We start from the raw sequence: 27,209 nt of genomic DNA, 5'->3' as shown, positions 1-27,209 counted from the left end.
GGAGACACTCAAGCAGGTCCTCTAGGAAGACTAGGATAGATCAAGGCACTTTGTGATGAACAGGGAGCACCAAGATAGGCAGCACTTTGTGATGAACAGGGAGTGCGAATGTGAGTGACACTTTGTGATAAACAGGGAATGTCACACACGTAGTACTTTGTGATGAACAGGGAGCACTACTAGGGTAGATAGCAACACTTTGTGATGAACAGTGAGTGTCACTAGGATAGGTAAGCGTATGCATTTAGGTAGCAAGTAGCATTTTGTGATAAACAGTGAATGCCACGATAACTGATATGATTGATTGGTTGACTGCAGGAGTATCTGCCTATGCTGGAGTCATGGGAGAGATTCCCGTCGACACAGAGATTGCGACCAGAGTTGTCGATCCAGGATAGGATTTCCATTGAGGAGATGGGTCTTACACATGTGCTATTTGTGCCTGAGTTTCGGGCAAACATGGGGTTGCTGACTGCGTTGGCTGAGAGATGGCACTCTGAGACGTGCACGTTTCACCTGCCGATGGGTGAGATGATAGTGACATTGGAGGATGTGTACAGGATATTGCATATCTCGATCGATGGAGAGTTGATTCCATACGATCGTGACGGTGACAGGGAGGCATTGAGACGGGTGTTTCAGGATCCCGGTTTGGAGATGCGAGCAGGTCACGTGGCCTGGGATACCATGACCGCCACAGGTTTAGCATTGCCGGCTGTTATTGGGGGAGCTATCAGTGGGTATTTATGTTCGGACAGAGCCACACGAGGATTGGCAGTTGGCTGGGGAGGGGCATTGGAGACACTGATGATAGAGCACACCAGGTATGCATGGGGGCCATGTGTCCTGGCCCATTTGTACTATGAGCTGCATCAGTTTGTGTATCACGGATCAGTGGGCTTGGGCTGCGGAGTGACTCTCCTTCAGGTGTGGGCATATGAGCACCTTCCCATCACACGACCAATCCACTTCAGAGGCAGAGGGCATGGACGGAGTTTCGTGCATTTGTACGATATGATTACATCACAGCCTCGGATTGGTCGACTAGAGCATTGGAGGCGCGTCATAGATGACATTGACATGGTTATCTGGAGACCGTACCTGAGGTGCGAGGAGTGGGATGACGATGCATTGGAGCTATCCTATGCATTCAGGAGAAGGTATCTGATTGGGCGGATGCCCTATATTCTGGAGAGGCAGCTTGTTGACAGGGTATGCAGGCAGTTTGGCAGGATTCAGCAGATGCCATGAGGCTCGGGCATGTATGCCCGTACAGTTAGAGATCAGGTACAGTTCGGGCCACTGCTATCATATGATCAGGCCGTGACACAGCTGGCAGAGATGATGCCATTACCATGGGACATGTGGCCGGAGGTAGAGGATGCAGGGATGGACGCAGAGTACTCTGCGTATTGGGCAGAGCATCCATTTCCTAGGTTGACAGATCCGGGAGAGCTGCTGGAGGGAGAGGTGGGGGGGGATGATGATGATGATGGTGGAGGAGATGGAGGCAGGGGCAGACGGAGGCGGAGAGGAGTGGTGGGGGAGAGGCGAGTAGCACCTCAGAGGGAGGGAGGACAGGAGAGACCAGCCCAGGTGGTGGTGAGGGGTCGGGGTGGAGTACCCCTACAGGTACCAGCAGCACAGGGTCCTAGACAGGGACCTGGACAGGTGCAGGGACAGGGACAGATACAGGCACAGGTACCTATTCAGGCACCTAGACAGGTGCAGGCAGAGGCACAGGGACAGGCACCTGTAGAGGAGGAGCCACGGGCAGAGGCTGAGGGCGGAGATCCTGAGGAGGATGAGCTGTTGAGGCTGTGAGAGATCTGCCAGGGCCAGGCAGATGAGATTGAGGATTTGGTGCGGGAGAGGGATCACCTCAGGATCAGGCTCAGGGACACAGAGCGAGAGAGGGACTAGGCCATCCAGAGATATACTGAGGCCGAGATAGCTCTGAGGGCGGGGAGGCGGGCAGCAGAGGATGTAGGGGCAGGCTACGCATATGTGCTGCGAGCCGGAGAGGAGATCGCCTATTGGAGGGATCTGTACTATGCTGCCGTGCCAGCAGATCAGCGGGCGAGGAGCTTCCATAGATCGTCGTGCACAACGACGGCTACGGGAGGGAGTCACAGGAGGCAGGCATCCAGCGGTGGGGTTATGGGTCCTCCACCACCACTAGAGAGACAGGGGGATCCTGGAGTGGGTCCATCTACAGCTTAGACTCCGTCGAGGCCAGGTGGCTCCGAGGGAGGGAGTTCATCATAGCCATAGAGGGCTCCCCATTGTATCAGTATATGTATCATTTTTTTGTATTGTAGACACCTGCGGGTGATTCTTTTGTAGCCATATGATTCTTTTGACATCATTGTATCATGACACATTTTGATTATATATGAGATGATTCATTTTTGCGGCAGCTATATGCATGTGTACCTTATGTGATGAAATTTTTCTTATTTGAATGGATGCTTATATGATGTAATGCAATATATTTTTGTTCTTTTATGTTGTATATATGATGCATGATGCAAATGTGAATGTATGTAATGCAAATGAATATGATAATGCAAATGATTATTTACATAATGAAAATGTGAGATGTGCTAACATGTGTTGTATGCAGGATGTGATGCAATTGTGATATCTATATGTATGTATGAAATGCTTATATGTGGTGATGCAGGTGTAACTATATGAAATGCAAATGTTTTTGGTGTGTCATTATACTCAGTCATGTGACAGCGGGCTACGCGGACTCGAGAAGGATGATGGAAGTCAATCAAGAAAGGGGGATGAAAGACAGAAGATATGAAAGTGAAAGAGCTTCTTGTGCGTTATCATCATTGAGCTTTATTATGGCAGAATAGGTTATGACAATCGAGGCATTTGTTCGACCCAGAAAGTCATTGTACCTATTTGCATGGAGATAAGACAGTCACAAACAAGGAATGCCCCAGTTCATACTAGACTTATAGTGTCCTCATATCCTTGGACAAGTCATAGCATTACTAAGAGACAATCCACAGACAGCAAATGTAGATAGGTGACGATACCCCATCCTCGCCTTTCTAGTCAAAGACATCCTGGAGATAGAATCTCTAGTCAGAGACATCCTGGAAAAGCTAAAAGACATGTCACCAAAAGATAAAATCAAAAGAAAACCAAGACTCGACACCAACATCCACTGTAGTCCTCAAGTTTAGTGTCTCTTGTCACTTGTATAAGTCTTATTTGATTATGGTCAGAATGTTCACTTTCACAAAAAGGATAGATAGCACTGAACCATATGTTGTCTGAGTCTGTTGAAAGATTTGATTTGTTGAACCCATTGTTGCTGCCGTGTCTCATTTGAAACTGACTGAATCCATGAAACTGATACCTTATTGTGGAGAAGACGGAACTTTATTGCGGATCTTCGATGCAAAGATTGCTTTATTGCGGATTGTGCGCGGATAGACTGAAGAAAGCTGGAAGAAACTGTACTCCTCGAAACATGTGATGTTCTCAGTTCCACACCCATTACTAGACGTAGGATTGGCCGTAGTCACAGATAGGATCTGATTTATTATGGATGGAAAGGGATGTGAAAAGGGATGTTTATTATGAATGGCTAACCAATCTTGGGTAGATCAATAACAAGCCATGATGGGATTGGGTAAGTTTATTGTGAGTGAATAGGTCGTGAGTGTGTGCAAAGTGAAAGGATGAAAGTGAATCCTGAAGGATGGAGAAGCAAAGTCTCTACGCATGGCGCTGGTGACCCAGTTTTCACCATGGTACTTGCCCAGGGTGCCACCGAAGTGGTTTTCACCGTTGGACGAAATTATTTCTCTTTACTTTTTCGATTTTTCAATTTTTTTGTTGTCACAAGGCGCCTGTTTGCCAGGTTTTCACCAAGTAACGATTTTTTTGTTTTATAATTTTTTTTTTTGTATTTTTGAAATTTTTGATTTTTTTTTGTATTTTTGAATTAGGATATTCCAAAGAGCTTATGTGTAGAACCTGCGAAGGTGCATGCTGTTGATAGGATCCTCCAAGGGTTCACCTTCTGTAGTTGAGAGCCGATATGCCCCAGATCCATATACTGTTGTGATGATGTAAGGACCAAGCCAGTTTGGTTCGAACTTGCCCTTCTTATCTCTGTCTTGCTGATTCTTGGGGTTCTCTCTGAGGACTAAGTCACCTACCTCAAATGTGCGAGGCTTGACTTTGTGATTGTAGTTGCAATGTTCCTTGACTGAATGATGTGTAGCTTGAGTGTCTGTCTTCCTTGATAAGAGAACTGAGATAGAATTACTAGTGTGTGGACTACATAGGCCTGTATGCGTGTCACCTGAAGAAGTTTGGGCATCACTGATAGCAAAGTCCTTCGAGGAAGCTCCATTAAAGGTCCGTGATGTATCACCAAAAGGGGATGGATGTGTGGAACAAGTGGATGAGTGATGAAGGCTTATGATTGTGAAAAGAAGTGAAAGTAGGATAGCATGATGGAGACTTAGGATCAACAAGTATGCTTTTTGACTTGAAATTTTAGAACTTTTGCCCCCAGTTATTTTGATATTAGGGGAGATCAACTCTTTCTCTTTTTGCTTCATAGGATCCTTATCCTTGACTTTAATTTTTGGAGAGTCCAATAGCTTTTGATTTTGATTTTGATTTGGACTAAAGGACTTTTCTTTATTTTTGACTTTTAGATTTTTCTTTTCAAAGCTTGATTTTTTATCCCCAATGAGAAAGGGCTTTTGTAATTCTTATTGATCCAAGTCTAGGAGTGGAGTGGAAATGGAATGAGTGGATGAAATGGTAAAGCTATGTGAGTTCTCAAGAGGGCTGGCGATATGCTCAATAGATTCTTCGCTGGAACCACTCTTAAGACTATTGATATCAAGAGTTGCTTGCACCACTGGAGGAGATTTGCATTCAGACTCAGTAGCCACAACACTAGGTGGTTCACACCCAATTCCTTGGTCTTGCATATTGCTTGTAGGTTGTTCCTGTTGACAGAATACCTTAGGAGATAATGGGAGTTGGTCAATATGAAATATATACTCACCACATCCTAGGTCTTTAATCTTGAACTTTTCTTTTAGCTCTGCTTGTTTGGATGTAGAAGCTTTTAAGGATTCAGGATCTACGTATGTTGTAGATGGAACAACTTCTCGATTAGCTGGAATTGTTATTTCTGATTGAGGTTGCAGATTGTTGCAATATATGAATGGATTTGGATCCGCTTTGACGGTCACTTCAACTCCATTGTGTGGAAACTTGATACATCGATGATATGTAGATGGGACTGCGCTCATTTCATGAATCCATGGACGTCCTAGCAATATGTTGTATGTGAGATCTAGATCAAGGACCTGAAAAACCACATCCTTTGTGACTGGCCCTATTCTTAGCGGTAAGATGACTGTGCCCTTGGACGAGCGCTCTTCATCATCATAAGCCTTGATGGTGATTTGGTTTGTAGCATTCATAGCCTTGTCAGAATATCCCAATTGTCTTACGGTACTCAAGGTACAAATATTAAGACCTGCTCCTCCATCTATCAGGACTCACTTTATTCTATGTTTATGTATGAAGGCTTCAACATGTAGAGGTGCATTATGTGGCTGACTTATGGAGGCGTCATCGGCTTCTGTAAATGTGAGGGAGTGTGGAATGGATAGGTATCCCACCATGGCTTAAAACTGGTCCACGTTCAGATCAGTAGGGACGGCAATATCTCTCAAGATTTTGTCAAGGATAGCTTTATGTGCAGGGGATATACGTAGAAGTTCCAGAATGGAGATGAGCGCAGGTGTTTTCCCTAATTGTTCTACAAGGTCGTACTCAGGCTTGGTTGATGAAAGATTGGTATTCTTAGTAGAGGCACCTGACAATGTGATCTTACCTCGACGGGTTGTAACATGACATTCAGAGGTAGATTCGGACGAAGATCCCACACCTTTTAGGACAATTTTGGGTTTCTGAGAAGGATTCTCAGGATTTTTGTTTTTGATAGTAATGGTAGAGATATGATTGTCCATTGAGATGTGATTGATAGTAGAATCATAATTGTAAAGTGCTCTAGTGTAATTAGCTTGATCATCTGTGACTTTGCCTTTTCCTTTGTCATGTTTTGGGAATGGTTCTTTAAACACCTCATGTTCTTGGTTAGATGAATGTCCCTCAATCTCAATATCTCCTCTGTCAATGAGATCTTGCACAATGTTTTTCAATCGATGGCAATTACCTGTCTTGTGACCCTTGCTCTTATGAAACTCACAATACTCATCATCATTCCACCAATTTGGTTTTACCTTTGGTTCATATGGAGGAAAATCTAGAACTGTAATTACTTTGTTTGCGACAAGCTTTTTGAATACTGATTCAAGTGGTTCCCCCAATGGAGTGTACTTCCTTCGTGGTCTAGAAGTTGTTTGAGTGTTCACCTGATTGTTGGCAGAACTTGATCCAGAAAAGACGAACTTTGGTCTCACTGTATTGGCATCAACCACACCATCATTAACTGTGTTCTTGTTCTTATTCCAAAATTTTGGTTTGTCCTTTCCTTTGAAGTCCTCTTTGTTTTCTTTGAATAGTTTGATAACTCCTTGTTCAATTAAGACCTTTTCTGTTGCTAGGCCCTTTTCAATAACGTCCTTGAATGTAGACAAACAAGCTTTTATGAGATCATAGCCAATAGCCTTATTAACATTTTGTGTGAACATCTCCACCATTTGTTTCTGCGGGATTTCACAAGAGCATCTGCTAGCTAAGTTTCTCCATCTTTGTAAAAATGTTGCGAAAGATTCTCCCTCCTTTTGCTTGGTATTGCACAAGGTAGTAACTGAGACATCTGTTTCAATGTTGTAGGAGAAATGCTGAATGAATGCCTCTGCTAAGTCGCCCCATGACTTAATACCAGGAGGTAATTGAGAAAACCATTCCATAGCTTGATCGCCTAAGCTCTGTGGGAATAACCTCATTAAGTATGTTTCTTCTGCGGCTACCTCAATGCAAGCTGTGAAGAATTGTCTTATATGTGCCTTGGGGTCTCCTCTCCCTCTATATTTGTCAAATTTTGGCGTTACAAAGTGTGGAGGAAATGGAGGCATTGGAATGCTCTTATCAAAGGGATAAGGACATATATCTCTCATAGTGTATGTAGGTTTTGGTGTACTCATGTCCTCCATTTTCTTTTGTAGATCTCTAATTTGTTGCTCCAAATTATTCTTGGGAGGAGATGGATTTCTTGTAGCATACCCCATGTTTGAAACACCCATTTGAGGAGGAGCTTGTTGCATGTATGGATGATACTGATCGTAGACATGTCCATATGGAGGTCTATATTGTTGCGACATGTATGGAGCACTTGGCATAACTTCTTGTTGGGGAACCCCATATCTGTTTTGTGTGTATAAACCATATTCAATAGGCCTTTCATTTTCCATTCTATTGCCCCCAATTTTGACATGAGGTCTCCTTGTGTCAAAATTTTGAGGATGTCCTTGAGTATCCACTTGTTTTGATTGATCCATACCTTGAGCGTGTGTTTGAGCATAAGGCCTCCATAATGGTCTTTGAGCGTAAGTATCATATATTTGAGCTTGTGTATGTGTGATTGCTGGTTTTTGAAGCAAAGCTGATGGTGACTCCGGCATCATATTATTTGGTCCTCTATTTCCTCCACTATTTGGTCTCCTTTGATCCATGTTGAGTTGAGTTTGTTGTGAGGGTCGACTTTCCATAAGTTGAGATAAGTCAAAATCATGCGGTATTTTAGCTCCACTTTGTGCCATCATGTTTAAAAAGTATTGACGATCTCTCCTCATTATCTCTTCAACCAATCTATTGAATTGAGGATCCATTATGGATTCTTGTATGTCTGCTGATAGTATTGAAGAATTGTCCACTGTGTCATTGTGTGTAGCATTGTTGTTTATAGTGTTTACGCTTTCCACATTTGGATTGTGTCTATAAAAATTCGTGTCTGGTAATGTAGTGTGCTCGGGATTGTAGAATAGATCATTGTCATACTCATAAGAACTCATGTTTACGAACTCTTGAGCTTCTTTAGCTATTCTCCTAGATTTTTGAAAGCGGGTTTCAACCATGAACTAGGTGTTAGACCAAGATGTGAGAAACTAGATGAAAAATGACAAGAGTATGGAAGACCAAGAGTTGTATGAAGTGTAAATGAATCTTGAGGTGTACTTGCAATGTCCAAAGTGTAAGACCAAGTATGTAAGTAGTAGAGTAGGTGTGACTTCCAAAGAGAGGATCGTTTCTCTTGATGAGGTAAGCTGACCTTGACTCTAAGTAAGACCAAATGAGACCCAAAGGTAAGAAACCTTAATGAGGGACCACTTAGCAAAGTGTTGTTGTATGTAGTGTGTTGACAAAGTATGATGAGGACAAGTAAGTGACCTTTTGACTCAAGTTTAGACAATTGTGAATGTAAAATGAGGTATGAAGCAATGATGGACTCTGTGAGACCTTAGAACAGGCTGAATGCTAGATGAAACCTGAAGAGACAACCTAAGAAGCTCAAGTATGCCGAAACTGATTTTCTTTGTTTGCTTAACTGTTAAAGTTTTCAAATCCTGACACAGACGCCCCTGTATACTTCACAGACGCGTTTTCCAGACACAGACGCTACTCTGTTTGACCCAGACGCTGTTAAAAACACAGACGCTATTCTGTACTTCACAGACGCGATTAGAACAGACACAGACGCATTTTTGTAACCTTAGTGCAATTTTTCCTATCTGTGAAGTTGTTTTGTTGTGACCAAATCTGATTTTTCGACTGTTTTTCGTGACAAGAGGACACAATGTTGATGACTCAATGTTTGCAAACTGTTTAGACTCCAAAAGTGTGTTGTTTGATGTAAAAAGTTTTTTGCATACACTTGAAGACACAAAAGACACAATGTTTTGCTGTTTTGCCTTGAATGTTTGAGTGTTTAGCATAAGACAAGCACAAATCTTAGGGCTGGCCAAGACAATAGTTGTTGATCCCACATAGGGTTTTACCCCCAAGGCTACGCTATTCAGAGCGGATACTTAGATGCTTGACCTCACTGGCTCCACCCTCGGCACTCACTTCTCGGGTCAGCCAAGCATCAGTCCCCATGAAAACTCCCCATGGCGAACTTTGTATCTCTACTAAGAACCGTATGTGTGTGGGCCGCTACCAGAGGTCCGACCTCCTACCTCAACAACTAGAAGGATTTTGGCATCTAAAACAAAGAGGTGCTAGTAAGGGCATCCGCTCGTGTGGCCATACATGCGGCACTTTCAGCTCTGTAAATACAGAAGGCTCCCAGCCGGTAGGGGTTACGCCCTACAAATGATCAAATAAATTTGATCAAACGGGTTTATGGGGAGACATAGTGTCGGTATGAACTAATCAGCACACGTTATCCATAGTTTTCACCATGAATACATTTGATTATAGTGGTTTGGATGAGGTGGGTTTTCCTCGCTACCACTTGGGTCGTTCTCTTCTCACTAGTAGTCCTAATGACCACACGGGAAGACAGGCCCTCTAAAGAATAAACAAAAAGAGCCTATTGCTCAAGACACAAAAGACAATGATTCAATTTTAGTGCACCAATTGAAGTGTTTGCTAAGCTATGAAAACAAGGCACACAATAAAATTACAAAACCTTAGCTAAGGCCCTGCAACAAAATTGTTAGTAGTTTGGGTTGTTTCAAATGATAACCCCTTCCTGCAAGCACACAAGTTAGGTAAATTTTAGAAAACCCAAAAAGACTTTGTGAAAAGGGGCCTTCAACAAAAACGTATTTGCCTCCAAAGCAAGCTGCACAAAACTAAGTTAGCTAGATCTGCAAGGGTTAGCCGAAAATAAACCAGATCCGAAACCCTAAGTACAAAATCCGAAAATCCGAATCGAAGAAACTTGAAAAATTTACAAAACAGAATGCACAGACGCCCTTATACCAGACACAGACGCGTCTGCGCGACACAGACGCTGTTCTGTGATTCACAGACGCGATCAGAGGTCACAGACGCCTCTCCTGAACGCAGACGCGATAAGATCCAGCGCAGACGCGGTTAAAATTCTCATACGCGATTCCAGAAACCTGCAAAAATAAAAATCTGGCAAAAACACAGGCGCGATTTACGATATCACAGACGCTTCTGAAACACAAAAACGCGATCCGAACACTCGCAGACGCGGAAAAAACCTAAAATGTCGTCGAAATTGTCCGATCTGCAACTTCAAAAATGCAAAATCTGCAATAAAAATGTTAAATGCAAAGGGACAAGAGTCCCACCGGGCGTGCCAAAATGTATATGGTGAAAATGGATAACAATAATAACAATATTGAAAGGCTAAATGAATTCAACCACCAAACCCTAGCCTAACAATGAACAAGGATCCACCATAACATATGAAGATAACCTAAGACAATGCAAAATAACTCAAAATCACAAAGATTATACCATCACATGTCCAATAGGGTTTTGATCTCCATTCTTCCTATCTCCATTGATCTTGCTTGATATATTTTTGCTCTCAGATTTTTATATGCACAAGAGCTCAACAAAGAATGGAATGTGGTTGCAAGTAGGATCGTAGTGTAGCCAAGTACTCCAAAATCAGTCATTAGTCATTAGGGTTTGACAATGAAGAAAGTATCTCCTTAAATAGAAGACACAATATGAAATGGAGGGATAAGATTGAGAGGTGTAAAAAGAGAGGTCGGCTAGGATTAGAGGGTAGGTATAAGAAATACCAAAATAATGAAAGAGGTAGGTAGTGTATGAATTAAGAGATGAATGACATGTGTCATGTGTAGAAAAAGATAATGAATTAATTAAATAAATAAAGATTTATTTAATTAATAGAAGAAGTAGAACAATTAAATAAATAAAATATTTATTTAATTTAGGAAAGGGATAATTTAAATAAATAAATGTATTTATTTAAATGAGAAATAAGGCTAGAAGAGGATAAATGAATTAATTAAATAAATAAAGATTTATTTAATTAATAGAAGAATTAGGCTTAGATAATTAAATAAATAAAATATTTATTTAATTAGACATGACAATTTTGGGTGTCTACAGAGGGAAAACTAGACATAAGGAAGTTTTTCCCCTCTACCCCACAAGAGAAACAAAGAAGAAGAATATGCCCTATGAGCTAGAAGGGTGAAGAAGCAATAAGGTAATAAGTGTTCCCCTCTACCCCGTGATGGTAAATTAAGGTAGAAAAAGGTGATGCAGGGTGGAGATTAGAATGAGGAAAGGAAGGCGACGAAGATAAAAGGACACCACATCAGCAAGTCAGAGGAGGTCAGGGCTTCATCTCAGCCATCTGTTGCAAAACCAAGGGTGGAGTTCAAATATAGAGGTCACCAACTTAAAACACTCGCATGATGCGAACTAATGGTTACAAGACGTAGTGCCGGCTACAAAGCTTAAAATCTCAATTTTTACAATTCATTTTCTCACTGCACAATCAAGAGATTAAGAGAAACACATTTTTTAGGTGAGGAGCATAAATTTGCAGCAATAGAATCACCTGATAAAGCTTTTGAAGATAAGTAACACCACCATTTCCGTTGGTTTCTAAATTTGGTTTGTAGAATTCAAGAGAATTAATCGGTAGGGTAATTAAATTTATGAATTATAGTAAATATAAACCCTAGTTAAGACAGTGGCTCCCAAAAGGAAAACCATAACTGAACTAACTACAGAGAAGACTCCTCAACAGGGTGAAAGTTCAAAACCTAAGAGAAAGAAAGAAACCACTCTGCAACCTACAAAAAAACCCACATGCAATAGCTATGAATGTAGAAATCCTAGAAAAATAAGTCACAAAGTAGTTGATTGAAATTGAGAGCAAGAAGAAGGAGGTTAGGGGTTTGCATCAAGACCTGTTAGAAATTTTCAAGGGTTCCACCATGCAAGATTCATTGAAGGAGGTTTTCAATGATAGATGCATTGAATGTGGAGTTGCTAAGACCAAAGAGAGAGGGTGGGATATTTTCTAGTTTTTCTATGGTAACAGAGATAAGAAAGTACCATTGTTGTACCCTTAGACCCTGGATGTCGGCAAATCGACAGTACCAAATGTTTTTGTAGAGCCTTAAGTTGATCATATTCATGGCAAGGAGATATCATCACGAGTCCTTGAAAATCAAAACCATTGATGGAAACATTATGGTGAACGTAAGTAAAGAAGCAATAGCATCATGTTTTGACCTAAATAGAGAAGCCTTGAGGGAGATCAACTTATCCAATTTTGAAGATGAATGCAACAAGAAGAAATTGATTCCAAGGAGGGATGAAATCCCAAGATATAGGAAAAAGATATACTAGGGCTCAAAGAATTATGTGTTATAGTCAGAACAAGACCCTTTTGATTTGGTCACTTTTGAGCATTACTTTGTTTTGACTTACTATGCATTGTGCCAAATTTTGGGAGTTGATGCACAAAAGACCAGGATGCATGTAAACTTGATCTTGATGGCAATGAGAATCCAACATTCTCATGTAAATGAATTATATGTTTTTTCCTTCTATATTCAAGATCAATTGCATGAAAAATTGATTGGGTTGAAGAACAACCAATCTAAGGTGGTGTTTAAATATTACTCCCTCTTATGTCACATTATCATTTTTCAAAACAAAACAACATGGATCCCAAGCCTCAAACTTGTCATGTGTGATCATCAAGTTGAGAGGTGGCTAGTGCAAAGATGGACCCAAATTTGGGATAAAAGGTCCATAAGGCCTGATTATGTAAAAAAAAATTATAATTTTGTTATGAAATTTTTGAGGTGGTGTAGCCTAGATTTCCAAGGAATACTAGAGACAATTGAGAGGGCCTTAAGAGCTACGAACAAGAAGCCAACATAGCTACAACTGCTAGAGAATGATTTCTCTCACAATTTTGGTGTTTTTTTAATTTTTTGATGAATATATGGGTGCCCCCGAGCACCACACTGGTTACCAGTTGTTCCCCCAAGACTGGATTTTATGGAGTATTTATGACATTTAATGTGGATGGAGAATAAGTGGGTGAATCCAGAGAGAAAGGGAACTCATCTTCCTAGGTACATCCAATATAATGAGTTTTGTTGTAGGATGTGATTCTTTGGAGAAGGTCCAACAATTCATGAGAGAAACTTACTGCCTATAGAGTGGGAAGATAAGAAATTATGATCTGAAAAGGATATATTACCCACTTGAGGGTAAACAAAATGGGGAAAAAAGCTATTTTTGAATTTGAAGATTTGGCAATAAATTGCATCCTTGAGAAAACTCATAATAAGAAAAGAAAGTGTGCCATTTTAGATAGGCTTGAAAGGGAGAAGAGGCAGAAGGATCCTGAGTTCCAAGGTTTTTACGCAAATGAAAAATCCTACCTTGAGGATGCAATTGAAATTGCAAAATTTTGAACAATTGTACACCCAAGCTCAATAGGAGTCACCTAGGTCAGCACAGGAAAGACCCACATATCAACCACCAAAACCCATGGTGGTTGTAGAAAAAGGGGAACAAAATATGGGCCAAGAGAAAAATGAGATTCAAGTTGGTCATCAAACAGATCAACCCCTAGAAAGGGCTGACACTGAACAAATCAAAATTGTAGAAATTCGGGATGATGAAAAAGAGGAGATGGATCAACCTCCCTTTTCTCCTCCAAGTGATATGTTCCATGATGAAGAGGAGGTACAAACACCCATGGATGATGGCAAGGCTCTCATGCCAAATGGTATCCCTTTAAATAAAGTGGAGAATGGAAGAATAATTTCTGCCCAAAAATTTATTTCTGATGACGAGTTCATCAAAACTCTTGAGTTTAAAAGATTCTTGGTTGTAGGCAAAGTTGAGATCATTATTGGGGGAGGAAGCAACAAATTTGGATTGGGATAATATTGATATCACTCCTGATGAGGCTAGGAGGATGGTCACAAAAAGTGGAATGTTGTTGGTCCCAAATTGGGATCTAAAATATATTTTTGTATTGGATCAAGTAATAAAGCAGGAAGATCCTACATTTGTTAAAGAATTCAACACTGTCAAGGGCATTAGAGGGATAGGGTATAACCCTAACATCAAGGTGTTGACCCAATGGTCTTAGGCACCTAGCACCAATAAACCCAAGGTGTTAGAAGGTGAAGAAGAGCAGGTGGATGATGCCATAATAAGAACATTGAGAGACACCTCTACTCTAGAGATTGCCACAGTTGCAGACCACTTAGCCTTATTTGCACAAGTTGTAGTCGAGGAAGAAGAAAAAAGACATGAAGCACTAAAAATAATGCAAGTTGCTTTGAATTCGCCTTCAACAATACATATATGAATAATATTAGATTGAAGAAGGAATTGGCTCAGAAATCAGAGGCACCTTCTTTTATTGTTGTAATTGACCATCAACCTCCTCCTCCTCAGACTCAAAGTGACCAAAAAGAGTTTATTATGAAGGATGACATTGCTCCCATCTCCCTATATGAAATTGAGAAACTCAAAGATGAAAATCAGCTTTTGGGGAAAATGATTAAAATGAGGGAGAAAATGTTGTTTTAAGTATAGGCAAAAATAAAAGAAAAATCTTTGAATGTGATGGTAGGAACTATTTTGCATTGGTTACAAATAGTTTTCAATAAGTTAGATGATGTCTACATTTCATATTAAACCTTGTCATGAGTTTTTAATTAGTGCAAAGAATTTGTGGCAATTTTGAAGCCATTAAATGAGATGTGGCAACCACAAGCTAGTACTTTAAGAGAACTAAAAATGGCTACCAAGAACCTTCCAATGGCTCTAGAAGTTATTAGTGCTACTGGGTAAATGTCTGGAATTTCAATGAAAGATTTTTAGTACCTTGAGGGTAAGAAGTTGGTTGCTAAAGAAAAGATAGATTCTTTTAAAACACTCCAACACTGGACAATCCTAGACATTTTGGATGAAAATGGAGAAATAAAGAGCCTTGATGTATGGAAGAAATATTTTGAGGACATGATACATGTAGCTATCAACAAAATTGATGAAGGGGATCAACCTCAAGTATCTACATATTATTTGGTGATTGATAAAGTCATTGAAACAAATATTTGTATGGAAAATTCATAGTAGATGCCAAGAATGTGGTTGACAATAAGTGCAGGGAGGCCCCAAGAAAAGTTCAAGAGCTTCGGACCTTCAAGTGGCCAACCAAGTTTTGAACTGCACAATGGCATCAACAATATTGTACAATTGAAGAAGAGTAAATGGAGAACATAGTGCTAAGAGGGATAGACTTTGTTTCACACATAACTCAGCGACATACATTGGAATCTTGTCAGATCATCAGATCACGAGTATCCTGTGAAGATTTAGGGTAGCTGATTATGTTGGGAGCAAAGATATTTCAGTCACACATCATTCAGTGTCTTGTTCATCTCATGAGGCTTGTTTTCAATTGTTGTTTATTTCTCTCCTTTTCATTTTATGCATTTTCCACCTCATCATCAATAGCAAAGACATCGGCAAATTTTGTCTCCAAGATGAAGAAGTCAGCGAAACAATGCAACACATCATCATGCCACACCAACAACTCTTTGCAGCGCGACAATTTTGTAAAGGCAGTTATATTTGCATTTTCCCTTTTTGAATGCAAATAACTTTTGTCTTATATGAAGTCATAAAAGGTACTTAGAATATTCTCATATAGGCAAATTAGATTTTGACATATCAGCAATTCGCCCAGAGCTAGTTTTGCTCCCTTTTTTCTATAAAAGGGAATTCAAGGCCAATTGCAAGGGGTTCTAAGATTCCAAAATGTGTAAACTAACAGGTAGAATAGCAAGTTTCAAGTTTGAGTAATAGAATGTCATTATGTGTGTGAACTAAGTCTTTCATGAATGTACCGGCTATGTTGAAAGAATGAATGAATAAAAATTGCTTCAAATTGTCTCCTACTTGTGATTTTCCATTTTGTATGAATTGTTTTGTTAAGGATGAGAACATTTGTCTCTGTGAATGTGCAATGTGGATGTGAATTATGTTGATAGGCTCTTTCCAAGGGAAGGATTAAATATTTGAATGTACTTCAGCAAGATGGAGGATGCAATAGTGATCAATAAGAATGATTTAAAGTGAATTGTGTAATTACATTAGTGTTAGGCATCATTGTATGAGATATGAGTAGCTGAGTGGTTAAAAGTTCATGAGATTTCTCAATTATGACTCTATTGTCCGCATTAGGTACTGATTTGTAAGAATTATGAGTGAATTTCATATACCACTTCAAATATTGTTGATCTCAATTTTCATTTTTTGTAAGTAGGAGTAGGTGTAGGTTAGAATTTACTCCCAATTGTGCATGAAAATGTTAAATAACTACGAATTAAGCCAATTTGGTTAATCTATGTTGGGGGTGTTGGATATTTCTAAGAAGTTTGCTATAATGATGAGTTGTCATTGATGTCAACATATTCTTCTGAGTATTTTGGTGTTGCAGATAGATTAAATGAGTTGGTTTGGCTAATGTGTTGCAGTTGAGCTATTGTGGTTTAATGGGTTTAGAGATAATTAACTCTAGTTAATTTATCAGAAGTTTCAGTGGTCTGCATGATGATTTGATCAAGTTTTGAGATCTGGTATTATGGTTGGTTATTTAGTTGTTCGTGTTATTCGATATTCTGCATTGTGCTTCACATTGCTCCAAAATTGCATTTGGTTTGTGGATTTATTGGAGTGTTTGGGATGTTCATATGTTTCCTCAATTCAGATGGTTTGTGATATGGAAGTCTGCAAGTGAATCTTTTAGTTTGATAGTCAGTTTAGTGTGTGTTCTTGAGGTTCGGTATATTGATGATGGAGATTCTAGTAAGTGGTGATGTTGCAGTTGTTTCTGTGGTGATTCACATTGCTTATAGATTTTTTTAGATCAGGTCATATCCATGTTGATGGTCTGCATTGAATGTTCTGTGCGTTATTGATGACTTTCTTGATCTGGTGGTGTTCTTTGTGTTATGCAACATTCTTGGTGATTGTAGCATGTTGCAGATGATCGAGGTGTAATTCTTGGTGGTGTTTCTTGGTTGCAATATTTGCTTAAATCCAGACTATGTCTTAGCCAATATTGTTTTGGTCTGCATATGTTGTTGTAGTGTGTGAGGTTATTGTTTTGTAATTTGTGTTGAAGGATTATTTGACCTTGAAATATAGGTTGATGATTTGTATAAATATATGTTGTGGATGTATTTGCTCGGTATCTGCATGTGTGAACATTGAATTGATCTCTCAATACTAGAGAAGTGTGAAAGAGTGTGAAGAAGTGTGAAGAGAAGAGTTTGAGTATATGTGCTTAATCAGAACTGTAACCAAGCATGTGGAGATGTTATTTCATCAGTTCATGATCCTCTGAATCTTTTTGTAAGGTAGTGAGCCTTCCCAAGGGTTGTAGCCTTTCTTGTTTTGTGATTTGAGTAGTGAGCTCTAGGTAGTGTGCTCGAATGCATGTGTATTCCCCATTGTAATATTTACACTTCTAACATGGCATTATCATATTGTGGGTAGGTTCCCACTGTGGTTTTCCCCTTAACTGGGTTTTCCACGTCAAAAATCTTTGTGTTATGTATGTTATTGATGTGGTGTTGATTTATGCTTTCACTATTTATTATCAGATCTGAATTTAAATTTGAGTTGTGTAGAATTTGTCAACAAACTAATTCACCCCCGCTCTTAGTTTGTTGCATTGTTGTCAACAATTGGTATCAAAGCTAGATCCTTCATAAGAAGCTTGGCCACTTTAGGCGATCTGGGATGGCAACCTTTTCTTTTAAGAAGGATAGTTTGAGATTTGATGGAACGAATTACACTCTCTAGAAGAACTGAATGGAATGTCATTTGAGATGCATCGGTGAAGACTATTGGAAGATTACTAAGAATATGTATACTTCTCTTGCAAATGGTCCTACTACTCCGGATGAGATTAAATAAGTTGAATTTAATATTAGAGCTAAGGAAGCATTGTTGAGTGCCTTGTCTGATTCTGAGATGACTAATGTGATGGATTTGCAGACTGCTCATGAGATATGGGGGAAGTTAGAGACTTTTATGAAGGTGACAGTCATGCGAAAGTTGCTAAATTGCAGAGATTGAAAGGAAAGTATGAAATGCTAAAGATGGGAAAAGATGACAACATTACCTCCTTTATGCAGAAAGTGAATGATCTTGTGTTGAACATTAAATGTGTCAGTGGAGTATTGGAAGATTTTGAGATCGTGGCTAAAGTGTTGAGATCCTTCCCTCCTTCTTACAAGAACAAGGTTGTTGCTATTGAAGAGATCCGGACTGTGACAGATGTGACTAGAGATGTGTTGACTGGTAAGATTGTTGCTTTTAAGTTGAGCAAATTTGGTGAAGCCCCTCCTAAATTTGAATATGCATTTAAAGCTACTTTATCCGGGAAGCAGAAATATGATCTGAGAGAAAGTTCAACAAGAGTAGATATGAGGAGATGAGAGAGCTTGAAGAATAAGAAAGAGAGCTTGAAGAGTTTGATGCCCCGATTGCTAGAAGATTCCCTAAAGGTGTTGGTAAGTATGAAGGGAAGCTACCTCTTAAAAATGTTTTTCATGCAATAAGATAGGACATTTTGCCTCAAGGTGTTTGGAAAGAGTTTCTAAGAAGTCATTAAAGACATATAAGTCCATTGTCCAAATATCAGAAGTAGTGTTATTTTGCTACTGATGAAGGTGTGACAGATGATGAGTCCGAGAAAGGAAATTCAAGAGATGAGTGGGTGGTCATTGCTATCAAGGAAGATGATCTGGTGACTATTGATTATACTAGCTGCATTATTCAAGAGAAATCTTTAGCTACTTAGATTGAAGAAAAAGATGAATGGGTTATTGACAGTGGTTGCTCTCATCATATGACAGGTGATAAGAGTAAGTTTGTGAGTATGGAAAGTATGATGGTGGTGTAGTGAGATTTGGAGATGGCAAAGATGATATAATCCATGGTAAAGGTTCTATTTCTCTTGATGGTAAGCATAACACAGATGGTTGATAAGGGATATGATTTGCAATTCAAGAATGGAAAATGTAAGATCTTGAGTAGCTCCTAAACTGAAATTGCATCAAGTACAAAGACTAAAGGCAATATATTTCACTTGAATGCTAGTGGTAAAAGTTTCTTGATATCTCAAGTTGATGAAACTTGGTTATAGCATAGAATGATGTGTCATGTGAATTTTGACTGCATGGTTCAGATAAGTTCTACTCAAGTTTGTTGGACACAAGATGCCATTGAGAGGGGGGGTGAGTTAGCGGTTTCCAAAATTTACCTTCTTTATCCTAAGGTGCATGTACAAGTTCGTTATACCAATTTTACCTATCGGTAATATAAGGCAAGATAGTACAATGCAACCACACAAAAGGGGCACATCACATAACATTGGTTATACAAGGAAAACCCACAGTGGGGAAAAACCTTGATGAGCAATGTTGTTGGAGACCTTCTGCTCCAACTAGCCTCAAAATGAAAATCTCATTGCAATATTTAGGGTACCTACCCAAGGAGCACCAACCCCTGATTTAGGGCACCAACCAAAGGAGAACCAACCCCTGATTTATGACACCAACCCAAGGAGCACCAACCCCTAACTGATTTATGGGCTACAACCCAAAGGAGCACCAACCCCTGCACTGAGCTCCAACTCAGTGATCTCAAATGATAACATAAAATCAATACACAAGTAATAAACTTGTTACAAATGAGTTTTGTAACACCTTCAAACCTTCTGTTGGTTGCATCTTTCCTTTCGCTCTTCCTCTGTTATACCAGTCACCTCTTTGTCTGTCTGAATCATCTTCTCTAGTTACTGACTCCCCTGGTTTCTTCTGTTTGTAATCTCTATTGGTCTGGATCATCCACACATTACATGCAGATATGTCGGTTCTTTGTAATGCACCTTTTTGCCTCAATCTTCTTTGTCATACTCTTTCTGCTCATGTTGGATCTTCTTACTCATTCTGCACACTTGTACTGGTATGATCTCCTCTTTGTTCTTCCACACTCTATCGCTTTGTTCTCTGTCAGTTCACACGCACACCTTATCGGTTTCTCCTTCAACACACAATCACTTAATATTTTTGCCACCATGACTTAGACTGATTTCTTCACTCGCAGAGGCACACCCCCATTCAATCTAGCATCCTTAATCATCGATTATGACTTGCATATTTATAATCAAGTCTTCCCACCAAAAACAAATTCAAACTTCAGGAGGTTAGGGTTTCTTCGTCGACCTTGAGGAAAACCAAATCCAATTATATCTCCTTCCATAGATCGACCACTTGCAACAAATCAATCAAACTCTGCCAATCTCGTGGCTTCCAATACACGTTTGCTAAGTTTTGAAAATATGACTTTGTTCCTCGACCTACTTCTATCAATCATATTGAATGATCCCTTGGTTGCCTTCTCCAGGTTAGATTTGCAACTAGATATCTTTCCTTGGTCATAGCATCATGCAGATCTTCATTCTTCATCAAGCTACAAATCTTTTCTACACATCCCATGAATAACACAATAGACATAAATGTTGACCTACCACCATCTACCTCATCGATGGACACTTCACCAACACACCATGCCAACCTATGCATGCATGCTTGCCACTTCAATTCCATGTGGCGACTTTGTGGGTGTCCACCTCAGCTCAAGCCTCCATGTCAGTTTGGACTATCACTGATCAACACACAACCAAGTTCATCTATTGGTTCACTAACCTTGCCATTTTTACCCTAACCGGTTCGTCTTCACCCTTACACTTTTCTTCTCTTCCAGTGGAACACCTTCATCGATCATCACACTTGCCAAAACACCAAATGTACATCTTCATTAGATGAGAGCCTTTTGCATCTGCACTTTTTCACCTTATCAGTTGTCCTCGATACCGGTAGTATCTTCTGCATGTAAACTGGTAAGATACCATGCACATCGGTGACATCAAACTTCATCTATCTGCATCTGCATCTGCATCAATGCCTTTCTTCATTTTCAGTCTGGTTGCACTCTCTGGTTGCAATTTCTCAACCTTTTGCCTTTTTCATTATTTGACCAACTCTTCTCTTAACTGGTTTGTCAAGGTGGCAGACTCATTTGTCTAAGTGACAAACCCCTCACACTTCATCTGCCTCGAAAACCCATCATGCCTTCTTTGTCGGTTTAGTGCATATCTTGATTTCATGCACTTGAGCCATCTTTGTGACTCACCAGTAGATCCAGTGTGAGCCTTCAATCACCTGCCTTTAACTCTTCTATCTTATTTTGGAGAACTATGATGCACTCTATGCATAAAAGGAGATAAGCTCCACTTACCGGTGGGAGTTGATCCTTGCCATCTACTTTTGACATTGCATCAATATGGCTTCCCTGTTTGAGCAGCATATCTTCAAACAAGCACATGTGATCCAATTTGGGCACACTCACTGTTAGTCTTCTCTTCATCCGATAGGAGTCCTACAGATTGACATCCAATAGCATACCGGTGACCTGCACATACTTCTCCTCCAGTGTTGATGTGATTCTTGATAACATCCCCACTCTTCATCACAATCAACAACCCAACATCTTTCCCACTTATAGATGTCATCATTTACTGGTTGTTATATCACATCGGTCTCCTATCCATATCTTTAACACAAGTCAAACACTAACATGTGTACCGGTGACTCCAATGGCCACTATGCAAGATGACCTTCTCTTCCTTACCGGTTACACACCATTTCCAGTATTCATCAATGCCAACATTTCTCATCAATCTCCCATGTCGGTTGCCATCCTATATTGGTTGACATTAATGACAACACAATGCCAACAATCTCCCCCTTTGGTATTTATGTCAACACATGTAGTATCTGACATACTACAAAATCTCTCTCCCCCTTTGACAACAATGGAAAAGGGCACTGAAAAGGTTTCTCTCCTCCTCGTGTCTACCCGGCACTGATAGAGTTTTATCTCCCCTTTTTACTCTACCAAATGCTTCTCCTCCTTTTACTATCATGCATTTCATCTTCTCAAGTCATAGCACCTAAGATGGAGGGATTAACCACTCACTTACACCAATTTCCCAACAACCAAGTATATATGCAAACCAGAAACACATGCACATACAAGTCTGAAATACATTAAAGGGCCATGTGCCAGTGAATACAACATACCTACTAGTCAGAATGCATCATCTCCCCTTGATATGCATAAGCCATTCTGACCCCAAAATGCTGATATCAAGTGTTGAGGCTAACACTAATACCAATTGTATCTCTTTTGATACCCAATACATGTTCTCTTGTGCTGGTAACTTTCCCTCTTTGCAAGAAACACTCTCGGTGATCCAGTTGTGATTTCAATTGAATAGGAATTGAAATATATCACAATATCAGATACCTCCAAAGACACAATCATTCTGGTACAACCATAGACACTTGTACACCCTCTGTGTCCATCAAGTCTGATACTGGTCAGAAAACATGGTTGTCAACTCCCCTTGAGTCATGCATCTCAGGTCCTCATTGGCTGTCAGGTTCAAAACCGGAGCTCCAATCTTTACCATATACCGGTTGAGTTGTGCATATGCTATCAATCTAATGATCTATTAGCTCCATTATATTTACCACAGCATATGACATGATCCTGGATGTACACAATGCCATACAATATCATCATCATGCTATAACTCAAACCGGTTAGCCCACAAAGGATGCATGCATACATGATCAACGACCAGGCCAACATATTTCATTCAGGTCTTCATCAGCACCACCTGAGACATAAACTCCTCATTCCATGTTACCGGGGCTAATGCAATGATCCTGAATCTCATTATCTTACATAACTTGCAAGTAACTGTTAGGATTCATACTGGTAACATCTTGCACATATCGATTTCTTGTACCAGTCCATCTTCACTACCAGAGCACCTTCCTATAACTCTTGACTTCTTGTGTCAATTTGCATCTGATCCCAATTGCAAATTTCCCATCCATTGACACATGCAGTAGTGATCCATCTCTTCATCTGTAGGTGTGTAGACAAAGTAGCCACTACACACACTTATCTTCTCATTTCCTTCCTTCATACCAGCAACAACTTGTTCCTACATATGTCCTCTTCTACTAAGGGGGTGAATGATAAGGTTTGTGTACTCCTCTCCCTAAGGTCTTGCATCCCCTTTAAGCCTTATGAGATATCACTTGTGCATTGAATGCACTGTGCCAGTCCATGGTAGGATCTTCTTGCTTCTTCCTCCATACCTGCATGGTCTCATTCTTCTTCCTAGTTTTAGTCTTAGGAGTAGACGTTACCTTCTTTTGCTGATTTTCCCTTGTACTATAAACATTGTTTTAATAGCACACAACCTCCATGCCATAGGAGTAAATGGGGGATCTCCTATTAAACCGGTTTACACTTCTTCTTCTGATTATGCCATTGTAGCCAGTTGTCGGTCTCCATGGATTCCTTGCATGTATAGGAACACTTCTCATCATGTTCCATTCAGATCTTTGCTACTCATTTATTCTATAACTACCTCTATATATAGCATGATTGTTCCTCTAGTTATCATAGAATCGTGAGTTCTTCTTCTTGCATTCATAACTTCTGTGGCTAGATCTATTATAGTTATGACAAACGCTATTTGCATAATCGGGAGAGGAAATATGCATGTTTCTACTCCTTGATACTTTTTGCTCATATGCATGATATCTATGAGATCCTAGATTATTCCTTCTAGATCCCTTTCTACATTCTTCTGCCCTATGGCCATAACCATTACATGCAAAGAAATAAATGGAGAAGGAAAATTTATAACTTACAAACTTATTCTTCCATGCATGGGGAGATCTTACAGGTTTGGCATCTCCATTTCTACTTCTCTAGGGATGGACCCTAGGTTGTCCATTCTTTTCATTTCTTCCATCTGATCTCTTCTTTTCCCACAATTACTTTGTCTTGTGGGCGGTATTATTTCCTTGTCCTCTACCGATAGGAGGTCTTCTTTGTTGTCTTCTCATGTTCTTGCTTCTGGTGAAGCTGCCTTCTCCCATCTTCCCTTTTCCTTTGGGATATGAATTGTTTCTCCTTCTTGCACCACCAGTCTTCATCCTTGTCTATATGTCTTCACCAATTGTGGTTAGATCAACCTTCATCCAGGGAGCATCTCTAACTTTGAAGGTGTGACCCATGTTATCTCCATTTGAGGAGACAAACAGAATGTCAATGTGGGGGACATTCTTGCTGGTGGAGCATTCACCGACACCACTTCCTGATCCATTGGTATCCTTGGCATGCTTTTTCATTTTCAACATTTTGTCCAAGGCATCACTGCTGCCATCAAACCGAATTCTTACCTTGGGCTCATCCTAACATTTCTCAAGGTCATTTCAGAGAATCTCCATTTCTCCTACCAGCTACTGATATTATTTATCCTTGGCTTCTAGCTCAGATGCTAGATCGTTACACCGATACATATTGATGTCTTCTTGTTGAGTCTTTAATTCTGAGACACATTTCTCAAATTCTTTAAGGCATCTGATCAACAGGTTTTGCTCCACAATTGTAGCATTCTTGAATAACTTGTACTCATTCCTCACTCTACTAAGTTCTTCGAGTGCACTTACAAGTTCTCCTTCAAGATCAACTTTTGTTTCTTCTTCTTCTTCACCTTCACTATCACTACCAAACACATCTTGTTGGTGGGATCTATTTGCCTTATCTCTTTCAGATGTGTGCTCCTCACTGTCTGTCTCTTGGGCCATGAAGGGATGTGTTTCTTCATCATCATTACTGCAACTGTTGACTGGTCCGCCTTCTACACCTATACATGTATCTGATGCACTGTTCTTCTTGCTTTCACAATATGATCCAACAATGGTAGGATTATTACCATAGAGCTTATTCAATCTATCCCACAAGCTCTTAGCAGACCTACACTTATCCACCTTTGAAGAAACATCACCAAACAGTCCACTGAATATAGCCTTCATGGTTTCTTCATTGCACCTAGATCTTCTTTCTACATCTGAATCGGTGGGAGGACTGACTTTACTAGGGCAACCATTACAATAGACATCCAGAAATCATACCCTAATGAGGATAGGTAGACTTCCATTCTGTAACACCAAATGGAATAGTTAGACCCATTAAACACCAGAGCAAAGATTGACTCAAAACAACCCATTGTGTCCTTATACCTGAATCTACCCAAGGTGGAGAAAGCTTATCATCTGGGAACTTAGGCTTTGATACCAATTGTTGGACACAAGATGCCATTGAGAGGTTGGATGAATCAGTGGTTTCCAAAATTTACCTTCTTTATCCTAAAGTGCATGTACCGCTTTCTTATACAAATTTTACCTACCGGTAAGATAAGGCAAGACAACACAATGAAACCACACAAAAGGAGCACATCACATAACATTGGTTATATGAGGAAAACCCATAGTGGGGAAAAACCTTGGTGAGCAATGCTGCTGGAGATCTTCTGCTCCAATCCAGCCTCACAATGAAAATCTAACTACAATATTTAGGGCATCTAACCAAGGAGCACCAACCCCTAACTGATTTATGGGCTCCAACCTAAAGGAGCACCAACCCCTGCACTGAGCTCCAACTCAGTGATCTCAAATGATAACATTAAATCAATACACAAGTAATAACCCTATTACAAATGAGCTTTGTAGCACCTTCAAACCTTATCTCGGTTGCCTCTTTCCTTTCACTCTTCCTCTATTATACTGGTCACTTCTTTGTATGTCTAAATCCCTCTTCTCTGCTTGTTGACTCCACTAGTTTCTTCTATCTATAATCTCTATCAGTCTAGATCATCCACACATTACATGTAGTTCTGTTGGTTCTTTGCAATGCACCTTTTTGCCTCAATCTTCTTTGACACACTCTTTCTACTCATGTCGGATCTTCTTACTCATTCTGCACACTTGTACCGGTGTGATCTCCTCTCTGTTCTTCCACTCTTTGTTCTTCCACACTCTATTGGTTTATTCTCTGTCGGTTCACACACACACCTTACTGGTTTCTCCTTCAACTCACAGTTACTTAAGATTTTTGCCACTATGACTTCGACTGATTTCTTCACTCGCAGAGGCACACCCCCATTCTATCCAGAATCCCCGATCATCGATTATAGCTTGCATATTTATAATCAAGTCTTCCCGCCAAAAACCAATTCAAACTTCAGGCGCTTAGGGTTTCTTCATCGACCTCGAGGAAAACCAAATCCAATCAGATCTCCTTCCAGAGATTGACCACTCGCAACAAATCAATCAAACTTCGCCAATCTCATGGCTTCCAATACACGTTTGCTAAGTTTAGAAAACACGGCTCTGTTCCTCGACCTACTTCTATCAATTGTATTGAATGATCCCTTGGTTGCCTTCTTCTACTTAGATTTGCAACTGGATATCCTTATTTCGTCGTAGCCTCACACATATTTTCATTCTTCATAGAGCTACAAATCTCTGCTACACATCCCATGAATCACGCAATCGACATAAATGTCGACCTGCCACCATCTACCTCACCGACGGACACTTCAACAACACATCATGCTGACCTGTGCATACATGCTTGCCACTTCAACTCCACATGGCCACTTTGTCAGTTTCCATCTTAGCTCAGGCCTCCATGTCATTTTGGACTTTCTCACTTATCAACACACAACTGAGTTCATCTACCAGTTCACTAACCTTGTCGGTTTTACCCTAACTAGTCTATCTTCACCCTTGCACTTTTCTTCTCTTTCGATGGAACACCTTCATCGGTCATCACACTTGCCAAAATACCTCATGCACATCTTCATTAGATGAGAACCTTCTACATCTTCACTTTGTCACCTTACCGGTTGTCCTCCATATCGGTAGTATCTTTTGCATGTAAAATGGTAAGATACCATGCACATCGGTGAAATCAAACTTCATCTATCTACATTTGCATCAATGCCTTTCTCCATTTTTAGTCCGGTTGCACTCTCTGTTTGCAACTGCTCAACCTTTTGTCTTTTTCATTGTTTGACTAGCTCTTCTCTTAACCGGTTTGTCAAGGTGGCAGACTCATTTGTCTAAGTGACAAACCCCTCACACTTCATCTTCCCTGGAAACCCATCATGCCTTCTCTGTCGGTTTAGTGCATATCTTTGATTTCATGCACTTGATTCATCTTGT

The sequence above is a fragment of the Cryptomeria japonica genome, chromosome 1 (assembly GCF_030272615.1).
Source record: "Cryptomeria japonica chromosome 1, Sugi_1.0, whole genome shotgun sequence".
Lineage (NCBI taxonomy): Eukaryota > Viridiplantae > Streptophyta > Pinopsida > Cupressales > Cupressaceae > Cryptomeria > Cryptomeria japonica.
This window is presented reverse-complemented; position numbering follows the sequence as displayed.